The 21,883-nt window shown below is 41.0% G+C and overlaps 1 non-coding gene across 1 annotated transcript; it reads right to left on the bottom strand.

Moving 5' to 3' along the window:
- MIR331 (microRNA 331) lies at positions 21,236–21,346 on the bottom strand. Its single transcript, NR_129706.1, has one exon. It is a non-coding gene; the product is annotated as a microRNA 331 (primary transcript).

The raw sequence follows: 21,883 nt of genomic DNA, 5'->3' as shown, positions 1-21,883 counted from the left end.
TTTGTGCCAGTACAATGGTGCTTTTTTTTCTTTTAATTGAAGTATAGTTGATTTACAATGCTATGTTAGTTTCTGGTGTACAGCAAATTGATTCAGTTATATGTACATATATTCAAATTTTTTCATTATAGGTTATTACAAGCTATCGAACATAGTTCTCTGTGCTATATAGTGGCACTGAATTTTTTATTCTGTTTTCTTCTCAAATCTAGAACCTTAAGACACAGCTTTGAAATCTGTAATGTTAATTCTAAGGATGTGAATCTGGTACAGTGAAAACCAACAAAATTTCTGGAAGCAGTTAGTTTGGGCATGTCTAATTTGACTCTAAGGAACTAGAGTAAAGATTCTTCCTGACTAGGAGGGCTCATTCTATAAAGCCACATTTATAAATTCTCCTAAGACTATACGGCAAGGAGGGCATATGGTTATCAACACTAGTGATCAAACCTACTAGGAAGAAACAGATTTTGTAATGCTGAACCTTAGGGGAAAAATCATGCTTTAGAAAGGGATGAATAATCACAGATAGAAGGGAAATGAAACTTCTCTCTTAATGTGTATAAAATTTATAACTTCCTCCACCAAATCCTACCAGCCTGACTTGGATGTGAGGGGCAATCAATTACCCTATCGTTCCATTTTTAGATTCTAATTTTAGAGGACTATTTGAGGAGCTTACATATTTTACACCTGCATCTCTAAGAAAAAACTTTTCTTGTTAAAAATACTGGGAGCAAAACCAGTACCTACCAAGGAAGTGTGGAAATCTGGTTGACATTGCTATCACAATAATTACTTCAGAATCAGGAATTCCCAGTACACTGCTATTTTTATCATTTCTGATAAGATGAATGATTCCGGGCTATAAAAGCTACTCTAGGGCTTTCCTGGTGGCTCAGCAGTTAAGAATCCGCCAGCCAGTGCAGGAGTTTGATCCCTGGTCCGGGAAGACCCCATATGCCGCAGAACGACTAGGCCCATGCACCACGGTTAGAGACTGTAGCCCCCTCTCACTGCAACCAGAGACAAGCCTATGCAGCTACAAAGATCCAGCACAGTCAAAAAAAAAAAAAAAGCTAACCTAGTTTACAGTCACATTTTAAGAAAATGAAGCAGAGCAGTGATTACTTTTTTATATTTGATGAAATAAGAGCATAAGGGCAGACACTTGAATTTGAATCTGAGATCTGCCACTTCTTTTTGTGGCTTGCCTCAGTTTCCTCATCTGTAAACTGGGGCGAAAATCACCACCTCCACTATGGGGATGTCATAAGGATTCACTGAATTATCATATGAACAGGACCTGAGTATAAAGCTAGAGTTAATAGAAGTAAATGCAGTCTTCACCTGTTTCTTCCAGGATTGATGTGAGAATGTGTTCAAATGAGAAAATGTGTACAAAACCTTGATAAACCACAAAATATTGTGCATGTTATCATTATTATTTTGATGTGTAGAACTTAAGACTTGAATATAGCTCAGATGGTAAAGAATCTTCCTGCAATGCAGGAGACCTGGGTTCAGTCCCTGGGTAAGGAAGATCCCCTGGAGAAGGAAATGGCAACCCACTCCAGTATTCTTGCCTGGAGAATCCATGGACAGAGGAGCCTGGCAGGCTGCAGTCCAAGGGGTTGCAAGAGTCAGACACGACTTAGTGACTAAACTGCCACCACCATGGTTAATAGTATATGATTCAGGCATACAGCATAGTGATTCACAATCTTTAAAGGTAATATTTTGTTTATAGTTGCTCTAAAATATTGGCTGTATTACCTGTGTTGTGTAATATATCCTTGTTCAGTTCAGTTCAGTTCAGTCACTCAGTCCTGTCTGACTCTTTGTGACCCCATGGATCACAGCATGCCAGGCCTCCCTGTCCATCACCATCTCCCGGAGTTCACTCAGACTCACATCCATCGAGCCCGTGATGCCTTCCAGCCATTTCATCCTGGGTCGTCCCCTTCTCCTCCTGCCCCAATCTCTCCCAGCATCAGAGTCTTTTCCAACGAGTCAACTCTTCGCATGAGGTGGCCAAAGTACTGGAGCTTCAGCTTCAGCATCATTCCTTCCAAAAAAATCCCGGGGCTGATCTCCTTGCAGTCCAAGGGACCCTCAAGAGTCTTCTCCAACACCACAGTTCAAACGCATCAATTCTTCGGTGCTCAGCTTTCTTCACAGTCCAACTCTCACATCCATACATGACCACAGGAAAAACCATAGCCTTGACTAGGCGGACCTTAGTCGGCAAAGTAATGTCTCTGCTTTTGAATATGCTATCTAGGTTGGTTATAACTTTTCTTCCAAGGAGTAAGCGTCTTTTAATTTCATGGCTGCAATCACCATCTGCAGTGATTTTGGAGCCCGAAGAAATAAAGTCTGACACTGTTTCCATTGTTTCCCCATCTATTACCCATGAAGTGATAGGACCGGATGCCATGATCTTCGTTTTCTGAATGTTGAGCTTTAAGCCAACTTTTTCACTCTCCTCTTTCACTTTCATCAAGAGACTCTTTGGTTCTTCTTCACTTTCTGCCATAAGGGTGGTGTCATCTGCATATCTGAGGTTATTGATATTTCTCCTGGCAATCTTGATTCCAGCTTGTGCTTCTTCCAGCCCAGCATTTATCATGATGTACTCTGCATATAAGTTAAATAAGAAGGGGGACAATATACAGCCTTGACATACTCCTTTTCCTATTTGGAACCAGTCTGTTGTTCCATGTCCGGTTCTAACTGTTGCTTCCTGACCTGCATACAGATTTTTCGAGAGGCAGGTTAGGCGGTCTGGTATTCCCATCTTTTTCAGAATTTTCCACAGTTTATTGTGATCCACACAGTCAAAGGCTTTGGCATAGTCAATAAAGCAGAAATTGATGTTTTTCTGGAACTCTCTTGCTTTCTCCATGATCCAGCGGATGTTGGCAATTTGATCTCTGGTTCCTTTGCCTTTTCTAAAACCAGCTTGAACATCAGGGAGTTCACGGTTCACGTATTGCTAAAGTCTGGCTTGGAGAATTTTGAGCATTACTTTACTAGCATGTGAGATGAGTGAAATTGTGCAGTAGTTTGAGCATTCTTTGGCATTGCCTTTCTTTGGGATTGGAATGAAAATGGACCTTTTCCAGTCCTGTGGCCACTGCTGAGTTTTCCAAACTTGCTGGCATATTGAGTGCAGCACTTTCACAGCATCATCTTTCAGGATTTGAAACAGCTCAACTGGAATTCCATCACCTCCAGTGATGCTTTCTAAGGCCCACTTGACTTCACATTCCAAGATGTCTGGCTCTAGATTAGTGATCAAATCATCATGATTATCTGGGTCATGAAGATCTTTTTTGTACAGTTCTTCTGTGTATGCTTGCCACCTCTTCTTAATATCTTCTGCTTCTGTTAGGTCCATACCATTTCTGACCTTTATTGAGCCCATCTTTACATGAAATGTTCCCTTGGTATCTCTAATTTTCTTGAAGAGATTTCTAGTCTTTCCCATTCTGTTGTTTTCCTCTATTTCTTTACATTGATCGCTGAAGAAGGCTTTCTTATCTCTTCTTGCTATTCTTTGGAACTCTGCTTTCAGATGCTTATATCTTTCCTTTTCTCCTTTGCTTTTCACCTCTCTTTTCACAGCTATTTGTAAGGCCTCCCCTGACAGCCATTGTGCTTTTTTGCATTTCATTTCCATGGGGATGTCTTGATCCCTGTTTCCTGTACAATGTCACGAACCTCATTCCATAGTTCATCAGGCACTCTATCTATCAGATCTAGACCCTTAAATCTATTTCTCTCTTCCACTGTGTAATCATAAGGGATTTGATTAAGGTCATACCTGAATGGTCTAGTGGTTTTCCCTACTTTCTTCAATTTAAGTCTGAATTTGGTAATAAGGAGTTCATGATCTGAGCCACAGTCAGCTCCTGGTCTTGTTTTTGCTGACTGTATAGTTTCTCCATCTTTGGCTGCAAAGAATATAATGAATCTGATTTCGGTGTTGACCATCTGGTGATGTCCATGTGTAGAGTCTTCTCTTGTGTTGTTGGAAGAGGGTGTTTGTTATGACCAGTGCATTTTCTTGGCAAAACTCTATTAGTCTTTGCCCTGCTTCATTCTGCATTCCAAGGCCAGATTTGCCTGTTACTCCAGGTGTTTCTTGACTTCCTTCTTTTGCATTCCAGTCCCCTATAATGAAAAGGACATCTTTTTTGGGTGTTAGTTCTAAAAGATCATGTAGGTCTTCATAAAACCGTTCAACTTCAGTTTCTTCAGCGTTACTGGCTGGGGCATAGACTTGGATAACTGTGATATTGAATGGTTTGCCTGGGAGACAAACAGAGATCATTCTGTCGTTTTTGAGATTGCATCCAAGTACTGCATTTCAGACTCTTTTGTTGACAATGATGGCTTACTCCATTTCTTCTGAGGGATTCCTGCCTGCAGTAGTAGGTGTAATGGTCATCTAAGTTAAATTCACCCATTCCAGTCCATTTTAGTTAGCTGATTCCTAGAATGTCGACGTTTACCCTTGCCATCTTTTGTTTGACCACTTCCAATTTGCCTTGATTCAGGGACCTGACATTCCAAGTTCCTATGCAATATTGCTCTTACAGCATCGGATCTTGCTTCTATCACCAGTCACATCCACAACTGGGTATTGTTTGCACTTTGGCTCCATCCCTTCATTCTTTCCGGAGTTATTTCTCCACTGATCTCCAGTAACATATTGGGCACCTAATGACCTGGGGAGTTCCTCTTTCAGTATCCTATCATTTTGCCTTTTCATACTGTTCATGGGGTTCTCAAGGCAAGAATACTGAAGTGGCTTGCCATTCCCTTCTCCAGTGGACCATATTCTGTCAGGCCTCTCCACCATGACCCACCTGTCTTGGGTTGCTCTGCAGGCATGGCTTGGTTTCATTGAGTTAGACAAGGCTGTGGTCCTAGTGTGATTAGATTGACTAGTTTTCTGTGAGTATGGTGTCAGTGTGTCTGCCCTCTGATGCCCTCTTGCAACACCTACCATCTTACTTGGATTTCTCTTACCTTGGCATGGGGTATCTCTTCACGGCTACTCCAGCAAGGCACAGCTGCTGTTCCTTACCTTGGATGAGGGGCATCTCCTTACCACCGCCATTCCTGACCTTCAACGTGGGATAGCTCCTTGTAGCTTATTTATTTTATACATAATAGTTTGTACCTCGTTATCCATTACTCCTATTTTGCTCATCCTCCTTTCCCTCTCCTCACTGGTAATTACTAGTTTGTTCTCTATATCTGTGAGTCTGTTTCTTTTTTGTTATACTCACTAGTTTGTTTTATTCTGGGTATCTTCTTCATTTTTCTTGGCCGCACCACACATCTCGTGGGACTTTAGTTCCCCAGCCAGGGTTCCAACCTGGGTCCCTGGCAATGAAAGCAGAGTCCTATCCACTGGGCCACCTGTGGAGAATTCCCTGAGTGAATTCTCCCATCAGTGAGAATTCCCTGGGTATCTATTTTTTAAATGGACCCTTGAGTGACTTTTACAGACACCCAGGGTTAAGGGTCAGTTGTGTTGCTCAGCCTCTAGGAAGAGTAGATCATCTCAGGTCTGTTTTCTGTTCCATCGGTGCTTGCTCGAGATGCTCTCCTCCAGTGCCAGGGCTTTCAGAAAACCCCACATTAGTGCCATGTTTCCCTTGAACTCCAGGTTCCTTTTAATTCCAACTCACTTCAATATTTTCCTCAGATGTTTGATAAATCGGTATCTTGACTCAGCTTTTCCAAATGGAGCTCTTCGTTTTCTCCCATATCTGCTCCTCCCTGTATCTTCCTCATATCAAGCATTGGCCCTCGCCCCCTTTCCTCAGACCAAAACTACTGAATTAAATTTTGATTTCTCTCTTTTCACATTCTGCTCACAATCCACCTGCCAATCCTGCAGCCCCTTCCTTGCTGACATATCCAGAATCCTACTGTGTGTGCCATCTCACCACCTCCAGGCATCTTCCTCTTTGATTCACCTGCTTCTGCTCTTGCCCTGTCTACTGTCTGTGCTCCATATAGCGACCAGGGTAATCTTCATAAAACTTAAATCAGATGACAGCATTCTCCTGCTTGGAGCCCTCGAATGGGCTACTTATCCCCGGCCCTTTCCATGGACCACAAGACGTCATGTAATCTGGCCCCTGGCTGCCTTCTTCTCCGTGCCTACTCGGCTCCTACCACTCTGGCCTCCCGGCCATTCCCCATAAGAGCCTTTACACGTGGCACTCTCTGTGCTGGTTTTTTTCCATTCAGTTTAATAGTTTATTCTCTTACACATAATCACATCTCCAGATGATGTCACCCCTCAGTGGCCTTCCCCTTCTGCTCTACACTAAGGGCCTCTTTCACTCTCTATGCCTTACCCTGGTTTGTTCATTGACATCTTATGCAACTAGTGGTTTATTTTCAGTATACCCACTGAAGGCAGAGACTTCATGCTTTTTGTTTATTCCTACATCCCAGTGCCTAGGAAAATAGTGGACTGCAATAAGTACTTTTTGACTGGGTGAATGAATACTCACCAGTCCTTCCTACAGGAAGGCCAAACCCATTTTTACTTTGCTTTGTCTCTTTCACTTATCAACCAAGCCTTTGTCCCAGCCCTTAGCAAGGCCCCAGGCTTTTCTACAAGGCAGGAATTTCCCACGGAAAAAATAAAATTTGAGACTCAAAGGAAAAGACTATCTGCTGAGAAGTATACCTTTTCACATAGCTAATTTCATGACTCCTGGCAACTATTCTATGAGATGATATTGCTGTTTCTATGAGCCTTTGAGGAGATCACACAGCTAAGGGGAGGAACTGAGGTCTGAACCCAGGCATCTTAACTCATAGTTCAAAATGGGGAACAGGAAGTGTCTGTTGACTGCATTGGGATATAATGTATGGGTAGGTAGAGAGCAAAACTGTCTCCTCTTTGTTTTTCCGTAAATGAGACTTTTTTTCTGGGAGAGAGTATTTTGGAGGTCTCTATTTACTCTCCTAAAATGTTGATGTTCACTCTTGCCATCTTCTGTTTGACCACTTCCAATTTGCCTTCATTCATGGACCTAACATTTCAGGTGCCTATGCAATATTGCTCTTTACAGCATCAGACTTTACTTCCATCACCAGTCACCTCCACAACTGCGTGTTGTTTTTGCTTTGGCTCTGTCTCTTCATTCTTTCTGGAGTTATTTCTCCACTGATCTCTAGTAGCATATTGGGCACCTGCCGACCTGGGGAGCTCATCTTCCGGGGTCATACCATTTTGCCTTTTCATACCGTTCATGGGGTTCTCAAGGCAAGGAGACTGAAGAGGTTTGCCATTCCCTTCTCCAGTGGACATGTTTTGTCAGAACTCTCCACTGTGACCCATCTGTCTTGGGTGGCATGGCTCATGGTTTCATTGAATTAGACAAGGCTGTGGTCTGTGTGTTCATATTGGTTAGTTTTCTGTGATTGTGGTTTTCAGTCTGTCTGCCCTCTGATGGAGAAGGATGAAGGATAAGAGGGTTATGGAGTCTGCCTGATGAGAGAGACTGACTGAGAGGGAAACTAGGTCTTGTTCTGATGGGCAGGGCCATGCTCGGTAAATCCTTAATCCATCTTTCTGTTGATGGGTGGGGCTGTGTTCTCTCCCTGTTATTTACCTGGGACCAAACTATGGTGGAGGTGATGAAGATAATGGCGACCTCCTTCAAAAGGTCTCATGCACGCACTGCTACACTCAGTGCCCCCAACCCTGCAGCAAGCTGCCGCCGACCCATGCCTCCTCTGGAGACTCCTGGACACTCACGGGCAAGTCTGGGTCAGACTCTTGTGGGGTCACTGCTCCTTTCTCCTGGGTCCTGGTGCACACACGGTTCTGTTTGTGCCTGCCAAGAGTCTACTTCCCCAAGTCCTATGTAAGTTCTGGAGGCACTATGGTGGGGTTAATGGTGACCTCCTCCAAGAGGGCTTATACCATACCCAGGTCTGCTGCACCCAGAGCCCCTGCCTCTGCGGCAGTCCAGTGCTGACCTGGACCTCTGCAGGAGACACTCAAACACAGTTCTGTCTCAGTCTCTGTGGGGTCTCTGGGTCCTGATGCACACAAGGTTTGTTTGAGCCCCATAGGCATCTCTGGCGGGTATGGGGTTTGATTCTAAATGTGATTTTGATACTCCTACCATATTGCCGGGGCGTCTCCCTTGCCCTTGGACGTAGGGTATCTTCTCACAGTCACTCCAGTGCCATGCAGCCGCCACAATATTGCATAGGAAGCTGGAATGTTAGATCCATGAATCAAGGCAAATTGGAAGTGGGCAAACAGGAGATGGCAAGAGTGAACATAGACTTCTTAGGAATCAGCGAACTGAAATGTACTGGAATGGGTGAATTTAACTCAGATGACCATTATATCTACTACTGTGGGGAGGAATCCCTTAAAGAAATGGAATAGCCATCATAGTCAACAAAAGAGCCTGAAATGCAGTAATTGGATGTGATCTCAAAAACAACAGAATGATCTCTGTTTGCTTCCAAGGCAAACCATTCAATATCATGGTAATCAAGTCTAAGCCCCGACCAGTAGTGCTGAAGCAGCTGAACGGTTCTATGAAGACCTACAAGAACTTCTAGAACTAATACCCAAAAAAGATGTCCTTTTCATCACAGAGGACTAGAATGCAAAGTAGGAAATCAAAAAAACACCTGGAGTAAGAGGCAAATTTGGCCTTGGAGTACAAAACGAAGCAGGTCAAAGACTAACAGAGTTTTGCCAAGAGAATGCACTGGTATAGCAAACACCCTCTTTCAACAACACAAGAGAAGACTCTACACATGGACATCACCAGATGGTCAATACAAATCAGACTGATTATATTCTTTGTGGCCAAAGATGGGAGAAACACTATACAGTCAGCAAAAACAAGACCAGGAGCTGACTGTGGCTCAGATCATGAACATCTTATTGCCAAATTGAGACTTAAACTGAAGAAAGTAGGGAAAACCACTAGATCATTCAGGTATGACCTAAATCAAATCCCTTATGATTATACGGTGGAAGTGACAAATAGATTCAAGGGATTAGATCTGAGAGACAGAGTGCCTGATGAACTATGGACAGAGGTTCATGACATTGTACAGGAGGCAGGGGACCATCCCCAAGAAAAAGAAATGCAGAAAGGCAAATGGCTGTCTGAGGAGGCCTTACAAATACCTGTGAAAAGAAGAGATAGGAAAGGCAAAGGAAAAAAGGAAAGATATACCTATTTGAATGCAGAGATCCAAAGAATAGCAAGGAGAGATAAGAAAGTCTTCCTCAGTGATCAGTGCACAGAAATAGAGGAAAACAATAAAATGTGAAAGACTAGAGATCTCTTCAAGAAAATTAGAGATACCAAGGGAATATTTCATGCAAAGATGGGCTCAATAAAGGACAGAAATGGTATTGACCTAACAGAAGCAGAAGATATTAAGAAGAGGTGACAAGAATATACAGAAGAATTGTACAAAAACGATCTTCATGACCCAGATAATCATGATCACTCATCTAGAGCCAGACATCCTGGAATGAGAAGTCATGTGGGCCTTAGGAAGCATCACTATGAACAAAGCTAGTGAAGGTGATAGAATTCCAGTTGAGCTATTTCAAATACTAAAAGATGATGCTGTGAAAGTGCTGCACTCAATATGCCAGAAAATTTGTAAAACTCATCAGTGGCCACAGGACTGGAAAAGGTCAGTTTTCCAATCCCAAAGAAAGGCAATGCCAAAGAATGCTCATACTACTGCACAATTGCACTCATCTCACATGCTAGTAAAGTAATTCTCAAAATTCTCCAAGCCAGGCTTCAATAGTATATGAACTATGAACTTCCAGATATTCAAGCTGGATTTAGAAAAGGCAGAGGAATCAGAGATCAAATTGCCAACATCCATTGGATCATCAAAAAAGCAAGAGAGTTCCAGAGAAACATTTAATTTTGCTTTGTTGACTATGCCAAAACCTTTGACTGTGTGGATCACAACAAACTGTGGAAAATTCTGAAAGAGATGGGAATACCAGACCACCTGACCTGCCTCCTGAGAAATCTGTATGCAGGTCAGGAAGCAACAGTTAGAACTGGACATGGAACAATAGACTGGTTCCAAGTAGGAAAAGGAGTACATCAAGGCTGTATATTGTCCCCCTGCTTATTGAACTTATATGCAGAGCACATCATGAGATGCGCTGGGCTGGATGAAGCAGAAGCTGGAATCAAGATTGCTGGGAGAAATATCAATAACCTCAGATACGCAGATGACACCACCGTTATAGCAGAAAGCAAAGAACTAAAGAGCCTCTTTATGAAAGTGAGAGTGAAAAAGTTGGCTTAAAACTCAACATTCAGAAAACTAAGATTATGGCATCTGGTCCCATCACTTCATGGCAAATAGATGGGGAAGCAATGGAAACAGTGACAGACTTTATATTTTGGGGCTCCAAAATCACTGCAGATGATGGCTTCAGCCATGAAATTGAAAGACACTTGCTCCTTGGAAGAAAAGTTACGGCCAACCTAGACAATATATTAAAAAACAGAGACATTACTTTGCCAACAAAGGTCCATCTAGTCAAAGCTATGATTTTTCCAGTAGTCATGTATAGATGTGAAAGTTGGACTATAAAGAAAGCTGAGCACTGAAGAATTGATGCTTTTGAACTGTGGTGTTGGAGGAGACTCTTGAGTCTCTTGGACTGCAAGGAGATCCAACCAGTCAATCCTAAAGGAAATCAGTCCTGAATATTCATTGGAAGGACTGATGCTGAAGCTGAAACTCCAATAATACTTTGGCTACCTGATGTGAAGATTTGACTCATTGGAAAAGACGGCGATGCTGGGAAAGTTTGAAGTGGGGAGGAGAAGGGTTCGATAGAGGATGAAATGGTTGGATGGCATCACCGGCTCACTGGACATGAGTTTGAGTAAGCTCTGGGAGCTGGTGATGGACAGGGAAGCCTGGAGTGCTGCAGTCCATGGGGTCGCAGAGAGTCGGACACAACTGAGTGACTGAACTGAACTGAACTGATTTACTCTCCTAACATATATCCTTTTTCTAGTCTTTGCTTAACAGAAAGAGTAGCTGTCTGGAAGTATCTTGGGATATTTCATTAAGGTTAATTGGAAAGGACTTTAGTGGGCAGTTAGAATATCTTTGCTTTCATGTAGTCAATATTTGGTCACCAGAAGGCTGTTTTTAGCTTGAGAGAGCAAATCAGGGACTGTTTGCTTGGTTTGAGTTCCACTCATTCAGTTCCTGAAACAAAGGATAAACATTTAACCTCTCACCACCAAATAAAACTGAACAGACTGGATCCCACAACTAGATAATAGAATATCTTTTCAGTTTACAAAGTGCTCCTGCAAAAAGATTCTCACGTCAACTTCACAAGTAATGAGGAATTTAAACACTGAGGACAGTGTTTTGGGGGACAATATCTAGAGAAATTAGATTAAGAGTTTTAATGTATGAGTGAACAGTGCACAGAGGAATTAATTGCCCATTTAATTGACTTCTTTTAGGAATCCCGCGATTAAACTAAATGTCAACAGAGGGGATTGTGCTGTCTGAAGTGGTAATTAGGATTCCTCTGTGTGTGTGTGTGTGCACATGCACGTGCTTGTGTGAATGTGTGTCCTTGTATGTGTGACCTATGCAGGAAAACAAGAGAAAAGTGACAAAACACAAACATCTAATTTGAAGTCAAAGAGCCTTTTTAGGGAACCTAGTGCATTAGTTTTTCTTGCTAAGAGGCTTGGACTCTTGGGCTAGATATTTAACTTATTCGAGAGCCACGCTTTTCATTTATAAAATGGGAATATCTCATAGGGTGATTTTTGTGTCTAGTACAAAGAAAATCGGTCAATAAGTACGTGCGTGTGTGCATGCTAGGTCGATTCAGTCGTGTCTGACTCTTTGTGACCCTATCGACTGCAGCCCACTAAGCTCCTCTGTCCATGGCATTCTCCAGGCAGGAATGCTGGAGTGGGTTGACATGCCCTCCACCAGGGGATCTTCCCGACTCAGGAGGTGAACCGGTGTCTCTTACATCTCCTGCATTGCAGGCGAATTCTTTACCACTGAGCCACCAGGGAAGCCCCTAATAAGTATGTATTGAATTAAAAATTCTTTCCATTTGTAACCATCCATCATTAACAAACAAAATATTATAAAGTTATAGTTCATTTGGATTTCCTTGCAAGGCTATTGAAGTATTCTTTATAGAATTTATTATTATGTTTTGAAAATGTATTCATTCCTAAGGTATCTTGGGATATGTAATAAAAAGAAATATAAACTTTAAAAAAAGAATAAAAGAAGCCACACGACAAGGTGCAAACCAGAGTAAATAAATGTGACTTGTGTCCTGCCCTGAAATGTGGCTCCCAAGGGTGAGGGTGACCAGGCCCGGGCCGCTCCTCTGCTGAAAACATCTTTGCTTAGGCACCTAAAGGAACTCAGTAGGAGCCCCATGTTCTGTTCACTGAACAGATTAAATCCTCAAACAAACTTCTGCAGTGCACTCAGAACTCAGTTAAATAAATTCTCGTGTCTACAACCAAAACAAAGTGAACAAAAAGATCCACTGGTCTATTCAATGGTAATATTTTAAGCACTTGCTTTTTATGGCAACAGTTGGAGATGAATTAAATTGGTGAACATCACAGCTGTGAGGAATGCAGTGGCTCAGGAAGCAGACCCGGAGATAGAGTCACCACTAAAACTCAGACAAAAGTGCCCCAGTAGCATATAACAGCATGCCAAATCGTCATAGGCATTTGATGTGTATCGCGTGTGTGTGTATGAAGTCACTTCAGTCGTGTCCAACTCTGTGTGACCCCGTGGACTGTAGCCCGCCAGGCTTCTCTGTCCATGGGGATTCTCCAGGCAAGAGTATGGAGTGAGTTGCCATGCCCTCCTCCAGGGGATCTTCCTGACCCAGGGATCCAACATGTGTCTCTTACATCTCCTGTGTTTGCAGATGAGTTCTTTACCACTAGTGCCACCTGGGAAGCCCCTAGACATGTATTAATCTCATCTTAATTACCATTGAAAACCTGTAAGTCCGTTATCTGAGAGGCAGGAATACCCCACTACACAAGATCTGGCACGCAGGGGGAGCTACTGAACATCAGAAAGTTAGAATAAGAAGAGGAGTTAGAACCATTTACTATGACAATATTAATTAATGACTTACCATTATGTTTACTTTTCAAACCCTCGTTGATATCGTAACATAGGAATGCTGCTGCTGCTGCTCAGTCGCTTCAGTCGTGTCTGAGTCTGTGCGACCCCACAGACGGCAGCCCACCAGGCTCCCCTGTCCCTGGGATTCTCCAGGCAAGAACACTGGAGTGGGTTGCCATTTCCTTTTCCAATGCATGAAAGTGAAAAGTGAAAGTGAAAGTGAAGTTGCTCAGTTGTGCCCTACCCTCAGCGACCCCATGGACTGCAGCCCACCAGGCTCCTCCGGCCATGGGATTCTCCAGGCAAGAGTACTGGAGTGGGGTGCCAGTGCCTTCTCTGGAACATAGGAATAGTTGTCCTCCAAGTGTGAGGAAATGGAAACTCTGGAAGAGAGTGCAGGCATGAAGTGGTAGGAGAGCAGAGACTCTAACCTAGTTGTTCTGACTCCAAATCGAGTTAGATCTGTGCCTTAGCAACCCCCACAGGCTTACTCTTGTTTTGGAGCACCATAAGAGCGTAAACAGTAGGGGACTTGACCCTGGACAAAAAAGGGCCGAACGCTTTTTTCCCGTCCAGTATAATTTGGCATCTAACTCTGTCTTACCATGGTCCTACCTTGTGGGCTCTTATCTGACATCTCTGCATCATTTTACATTGCTGATCGTGGTCTTGAGACTCTGCTCCAGTGGCTGTCATGTCACATAATTCTATCCCTCTAACCCATGAGTTTTGTACTATACTTAGCCTGAGTAATGGCTATTTATTGAATGCTTCTGACTTGGTAAGTATTGTCCCAGTCTTTTTATAAGTATTCACATGTAGTAATTTATTTAATTTTCATAATAATCCTATGAACCAGGTGTTATTATTTTTGACTTTCTTGAAAAGAGGAGATTTAGCAACAAAAGAAAAATAAGATTTTTTTTTCTACATCAAAATTAAATATGTTTATTGTCAAGGGACACTATTAAAGAGTGAAAACATACTCACAGAAGGGAAAAAATTCACAAAGCATGTATCTGATAAAAGATTAATATCCAGATGATATAAAGAACTTCTAAAACTCAACAACAAAATAAACCGATAGCCCAGTTAAAAAATGAGCAAAGAACTTGAGCAGGCATTGCTCTGTGTGTAAAAGTCACTTAGTCGTTTCCCACCTTTTGCAACCCCATGGACTATACAGTCCATGGAATTCTTAAGGCCAGAATACTGGAGTGGGTAGCCTTTGCCTTCTCCAGGGGATCTTCCCAGCCCAGGAACTGAACCCAGGTCTCCTGCATTGGAGGCGGATTCTTTACCAGCTGAGTCACAAAAGAAGCACAAGAACACTGGAGTGAGTAGCCTTTCCCTTCTCTAGGCAATCTTCCCGACCCAGCAATCAAAACCAGGTCTCCTGCATTGCTCTGAAGATACACAAATGGCCTCACCTTTCTCGATCTTTTAGCAGCATTTGACATGTTAATAGATGGGGAAACAGTGGAAACAGTAAGAGACTTTATTTTGGGGGACTCCAAAATCACTGCAGATGGTAACTTCAGCCATGAAATTAAAAAGATGCTTACTCCTTGGAAGAAAAGTTATGACCAACCTAGACAGAATATTAAAAAGCAGATGTTACTTTGCCAACAAAGGTCCATCTAGTCAAGGCTATGGTTTTTCCAGTAGTCATGTATGGATGTGAGAGTTGGACTATCAAGAAAGCTGAGCACTAAAGAATCGATGCTTTTGAACTGTGGTGTTGAAGGAGACTCTTGAGAGTCTCTTGGACTGCAAGGCGATCCAAGCAGTCCATCCTAAAGGAAATTAGTCCTGCATATTCATTGGAAGGACTGATGTTGAAGCTCCAATACTTTGGCCATCTGACGTGAAGAACTGATTCATTGGAAAAGACCCTGATGCTAGGAAAGATTGAGAGTGGAAGGAGAAGGGGATGATGGAGGATGAGATGGTTGGATGGCATCACCGACTCAATGGACATGAGTTTGAGTAATCTCTGGGAGCTGGTGATGGACAGGGAGGCCTGGAGTGCTGCAGTCCATGGGGTCACAAAGAATCGGACATGACTGAGCGACTGAACTGAACTGAACTGACATGTTAATCACTGCCTCTGTTATAAAATACTTTGTTCATTCAGCTTCAGAACACCACTCATGTCTGACTGCTCTCCTTCAATCTTTGCAGTTTCCTTTTTATCTCCTGATTTCCAGCTTCAGATACCCCAAAGAAAGATCTCAGTGTTTCAACTCTATCCTCTGACCTATATTCATACCTTTAACCACATCCCAAACTGACATCTCCTAGTCTGGATCTCTCTCCTAAACTCGTATATCGAATTGCTTGTTCCTATTTCCACCTAAAGAGTAATAAGTATTTCATGTGTAGCCTATCCAAAACCAGTTCAATTTCTACCCAAACCTTACTGGGTGCTCCTTCTCAATAAATGACAACTCTGTCCCTCCAGTTTCTCAAGCTGCACACCATAGAAGTTTCTAGACCCCCCCTTTCTTACACTGCACATTCATTACATCAGCAAGTCCTGTTGGCTCTGCCTTCGACATAGATCCAGAACTTGATCACCCCTAGCTGCCTTCACTACCGCCACCCAGCATCCCTCATGCAGATCCCTGCAATAGCCAACAGGCCTCCTGCAAAAATCTAAGCCATGTTACTGTAATGCCCAACAGCCTCCAGTGGCTTCCTAACTCAAAGTAAAAGCCTTGTCCATTCCAAGACCCTCCCTTACTGGCCAGCCCCTTTCTTGTGGGGCTTCAGCCGCTCCTGACTCTTTACGTCTGTTCCTGCCTCAATGCCCTTTCACTCAGCTTCTGCAATACTCTTCTGCTCGTGGGGGCTGGTTCCCTCGCTCCCTCACACCTGACCACCATCGAAAGCACTCTGCACCCTCCATATCCCTCTTGCAGAGTGCTTAGTCACGTCTGGCTCTTGTGCAACCCTGTGGACTGTAGCCCACCAGGCTCCTCTGTCCATGGGACTCTCCAGGCAAGAGCACTAGAGTGAGTTGCCATTTCCCACTCCAGGGGATCTCCCTGACCCAGGGATTGAACCCACATCTCTATATCTCCTGCACTGGCAGGCAGGTTCTTTACCGCTAGTGCCGCCTGGGAAGCCCAGCCTGCAGCATACACTCTAATTAAATGGCCATTACAACTTCGGCTAGTTGAAAAAACAAAGAAGGGAGGGACTTGGGAGGGTATGCAACTTACAGAGTGCTTTAAACAAGTATTTATTTGGCTGCATCAGGTCTTAGTTGAGGCACTCCGGCTCTTCAAACTTTGTTGCAACATGCAGGATCTTTAGTTGCGGCTTGGGAACTCCTCAGTTATGACAGGTGGGATTTAGTTCCTTGACCAGCGATCAGATCTGAGGCCCCTGCATTGAAAGTATGGTGTCTTAGCCACTGGACTTTTGGGAAGTCACAATCTACGGGGTTTTAATGAACATAGATTATGTGATAGATTAAAAAATTTCAAAGCATACGTCCCATGGGGGAAAATAACATCAGAAGTCTTTATTTGATAAAATGCTGAGAACATCTGGATTATTTATTCCAGGTTTTGAAGCTCAACTGAAACTCAAATTCAACATTTCAGTAAGAAAATATTTTTAATTTTAATACTGTGTCTGGTCATACCCTGGCTTCTGGACATACACAAACTTAAAGTTTTTTTTTTTTTTCTTTCTAGTCTAACATTTCTCTGTATTTTGACTTAAGTTATTTCTGCAAGAACAAAAGATTGCTGCTTTGTTCCCTTTTTTCTAGGCCTCAATTTTGACCTAAGAGGGGATGGCTTATATGGATGATTATAAGCCCCAAAACAATGAAATCCTGCACATTTGCAACTAATCAATTTCTTAAACTACACTTTTTCTATTATACAAATGTTTCACATTTATCTTTGTAGAAAAATATAGCGATTCTCCAGGCAAGAACACTGGAGTGGGTTGCCATTTCCTTCTCCAGTTACCCTGATATCAATGTTTAAGAAATGATCATTGTTAAATTCTTCAGATCTTGTGAAATATTCATACATTGAATATAGTACCCTTGTCACTGGCTATCATTAATCATGTATCTAAGTACAGGCAAGATAAGCAGCTTCATGACTAACAGCCAGGCATGGGTGCTAAAGAATAAAGTCAAAGAATGTTTCAGATCAAGGAACCACACCAAGCTCCCTTTTTGCCAGTGTTTATAGATGATCCCAGATAGGAAACAAGAGAGAGTCTTTCGTTCCTAAAATGAAATAATAATTATTATTCTCTTCCTTGAGCAAACCTTGCAATAGGACATCCTTTTGTGATTTAAAGATCATGCTAAGAGGAAAGAAATAACATGTAATCATAGAGAACAACTGTTTCTTCTGAATTCTTACAGTCCCCTGTTAAAGCATTTGTATTGGACAGCTTTAAAAATAAGGTATACTTAGTTCTTAGTAGGTTATTTTCTGTGTTGGAACCAGCTACATTGTTTTAAAACTACTATCTCCTTCCCCTGCCACCTCTTCTTAACCTTTCTAGCCTCTAAAAATTGAATAATTTCCAAGATGCTCACCTGTGCCTAAATATTAGCTCAATGCACCCTGGAAGAGAAAGACAAATATGGCTTTACATAGTGGAACTGTATCTCTTTAAGAAAGAGACAATCTGAGAATCTTACTGCTAGAAGAGGATTTTGGAAGTCTAGTCCAATTCATAAGACAACTGTATTTTTCTATTTTATTTGGAAGCTAATTACAACATTGTGGTGGTTTTTGCCACACATTCACACGAGAAGCTGTCTTTTTCTTACTGAGAAAACTGTGGCTCATTATGATTAAGTGATTTGTCTGAGTCTGAGAAAGTAGCTTTGTCCACCATCCAACTCTACTAATTTCCAATTCAGGTCTTTCTACTTTATCTTAGAGGTTAGCTGTAAAATTAAATGTATCCACAAGTAGCTTACCGTAATGAAGAAGGCTGGTTATCTTTTTAGAATTGGTTGGGACACTGGTTCTGCCACTTCATGTGTATGACTCTGAGTGAGAAAACAACTGAGCCTATTTTTTTAATCTTCAAACAACATATTTGGGTTCTAGGAACATGTTTATTACCTAACATTATTTTGTATATAAAAATTAATATTTTTTTTATACAGACACATCTGAGACGTTACTTCAAACAAATAGGACTAATTTTCATATGGCCATTTTCTGTAAGAGTTTTCTTAATTTTTACAGATGTATATTCAGGGAAAATTACTATTTGCCAACTTTATTTTCAATGGTTATGGCACATCTGCTAAGGATCTTCAAAAGCAAACTGTGAAGACAAGGAGTGATTATCATATGGGATGTTTCCTACCCAGTGACTTCAGGGTCCGGTAGAGTACACTATATACAATCTGGTTTATCTTTACATTTTTAACTAAAAAAATCTCAGACAAGAGCCAAATTTCCTTGCCTCAAATCTTTTCTGCAAAGGGGTAGCTTATTTATTTAAAAGTTCAGTTTAAGGAAGATCACTTTCTCTTTAACCAGCATTCACTCTGAAGAGCCACTGTGGAATTACCATGAATGTTCCCAAGACTATAGCTAAGCTTAGGAAAGTCAAAACCAACTTTCCGTTCATTACATAGGACCTTAACTCCCTTATTATCTCAATATGCCCTTTTTGTAAGGGAGGTCATGTAAGGCAACAAATGTAACAGGATGAGAATGTATCCAGTGACTGACAGTCACAGAGAACGGGTAAAATGGAATTTTTAAACTTAATCTGCTGCTTTTAAATTATTAATTATTATTAATTTGCGCTGATAAATTATCATGTGAGGCACCTGAGTGATCAAACAAAACTTAGACTAATGAATCCAAGGCTTTCCTAGACAACCACTGTCTTTTGGGAAAAAATTTTGGGGAGGAAAAAAAAAAAGTCCAATGGAAAAATAAAGACAGAAGGAACAGAAAAAGTTTATCTTTTGGCTAATTCATGTGACAAACACCAGAATACAAAAGGTACAAAGTATAAAGAAGTACAGATTTTATTGGAGACTTAGGCTTAGGAGGAACAACAATACAGATATGTACAAACCTACTGTTGGGATTTTGTAAAATTTTTTAAAACAGTTCACAAAAATTCATTATGATAAAATACATAAAGTTATCAAAGAAATTACTTTTAAAAAAGGTTATACTCTCAAGTCTTCAGGTAGGGTTGGAAATGTAGTTTTACCATATAAAACATAAGTAGTCAGAAAGTAAAAATTACAACATCTCTGAAAGAATATTTTCAAATGATATTTTAAAAATACACCTTAACACTCCCAAAGTATCTAAAGTGACGGTAGACTTTAGAAACTTACTATGTAAATAAGCATGAACTTTGTAGGACAGTATGCAAATTCCTATTGTCAGTGTTCATAAATAACAATGTTAAAAGTGAGTAGACAGGCCCCTCCCCATAACCAAGAATACTTACTGTATATAAACATAAGCTGGGCTAACTGTCAAGAAATACAGTGAACTGTGGACTGACACAAGAATGCAGACGACAGAACTTTTCCATGTTTGGGTGAACACAAAATGTCAAATTCTGGCAGAAGATGAAAGTAAGGCTCACCTATTTAATCTATATAGTCCGTTAGAGAAAAAAATGAATGAGAAGACTTGAGGTATAAATTAAGAGTGAATTTACAAGACAATAAAAGCATTTAAATAATTCAGCTTTAAAATTCAAAATCATTAGACCCAGAGTCTACTCTTTTATTAAAAATACATATACACACAGAGTAACATGTACAGTGCTTCGATTTACACAAACAGAAAAACATTGCGCAAGAAGAAAAACATTGAGAAGCGTAAACAGAATAAGATTTAAAAGGTAAAAATAACAGAATCCATGGGATGAAGCATCTACATAACGAATGTAATACAGCAATAATCCCAGGGTTGAGTTCTTCAGCATGAGCCTCGACAGTCTCTCAGTGCTATTTTAAGGGATACCTCACTGGCCAGATTTGTCTAGTGTGACAAGGTTTGGAAGAATAGCACAGTTCCAGCTGCTTTCACAGGTATAGTCCCTGCTTAGTCTGCAATTACTTCAAACGTGATCTAAATCTACTGAAATGCCAGTATTACCAAAAGTATACATTTTCATTGTGTATTAATAACCTTTGGTGTATAATATAATATACAAATATAATAACCAAAGGTGTACAACAACCTTTTGGGGTGTTTTCAATATGCCTGTCCAGAAATCTTGTTCTCCAAATTAAAAAAAAAACATGTATGTGACTATAGCAATGTTATATGAGGCCATTTGATAAATCAACTAGGTCAGAATATTTTAAAAATCCAGAGCAGCAAGGAACAAAAATAAAGAACCTTGCTAAAAATCTTATAGCAGATTCTAAAATGCAGCCTACATTGAGTCTAACAGGGATGGTGCATCTACAAATGTTTCTCAAGTTCTCCCCAGATCTGAACCTCAAAAAGCAAGCAGAGAGCAATGTGATAGATTCAGTAACAGATTAAAAGAAAAAGGGCATTAAATTCCAGAAACAAGAGTTTAAGAGTCACCTACAATGCAGCAAGAAAGCAAAGACTTTTTAGAAACCACGAAAAATTAGTTAAATGAGACTGTAATAATATTGTTGAGTAGAAAGTTTTTGAGAAAAGCAAAAGCAGAAATCATGAATTTGGGGAGGAGGGAAATTTGTTTTGGTGGCTAAGTTGCTTACCCTAAAAATAGAGACCAAATAATAAAAATTGTAAGAACAGTGCTTCTCACTGGCAATTAATAATAACCATATTATAGACCACATTCCTATTGTGATAAGTGACTACAATGTCAAAGTCTGGCAAGACTATCTTGTCCACTGTCATCCCTCTATATGAGAAGGGTTAATGAACCCATTCTTGTTCACACACAGGCACACACACACAAAAAACGTTAAACTCAGTATGTCTCGTCAGCTTCAGGTTGTCTTCAGCCTTCACACTCTTGACGTTCCAGGAATGATGCGCGAGTTTAGGTTGGTTCTAGGATAGGCCCAGGGGCCTGGTTTGATCTGGGATCCCTGGGACCATACCTAGAACAAACCCAAACAAAACCAAACTCCTTGGGAGTGTTTTCAGTTCAGGCGGACTTCTGGCTTTTCACTCACATGGACCTCCGGGGCTGTACCAGAACCATAAGCCAGTCTTTAAGGGATGGGTGTAACATATGTGGAGCTTTCTGTATGTTGCCAGATGCTAGTCCTGTGCTTGAGTAAGCATTATTTAAATCATGTTATGAACAGAAGTACAAGTTGGTGAAATAAAAGTGCAGAAAATACTGTGATTCAGCTAATACAGATTTCCATTTGAGCTAATATATTATAGATGTACTTGGGAAGGGAAAAAGAATAATGTAATTATTTGTAAAAGACATGTGTTAGTTTTTAAAATAGTTCAATGATAAATAATTTGTAGGTAGCCGACCTTTAAGAAAATGCTAAAAAGTGAAAAATGTCGAGTCCAAAATAGTAAAATTATCTCTTATTTGGAGAAACTCTTAAAATATAAATGAGAGGAGAAATATACTTGTGCAACAGTATCTCACAGAATATACTCACTTTTAAAAATAGTGTATTCCAAAGTATATACAACTTAAATTCTGTCCTATT

The sequence above is a fragment of the Capra hircus genome, chromosome 5 (assembly GCF_001704415.2).
Source record: "Capra hircus breed San Clemente chromosome 5, ASM170441v1, whole genome shotgun sequence".
Classification (NCBI taxonomy): Eukaryota; Metazoa; Chordata; class Mammalia; order Artiodactyla; family Bovidae; genus Capra; species Capra hircus.
The sequence above is the reverse complement of the archived record's forward strand: the minus strand, read 5'-3'. Positions and strand labels throughout refer to the sequence as shown.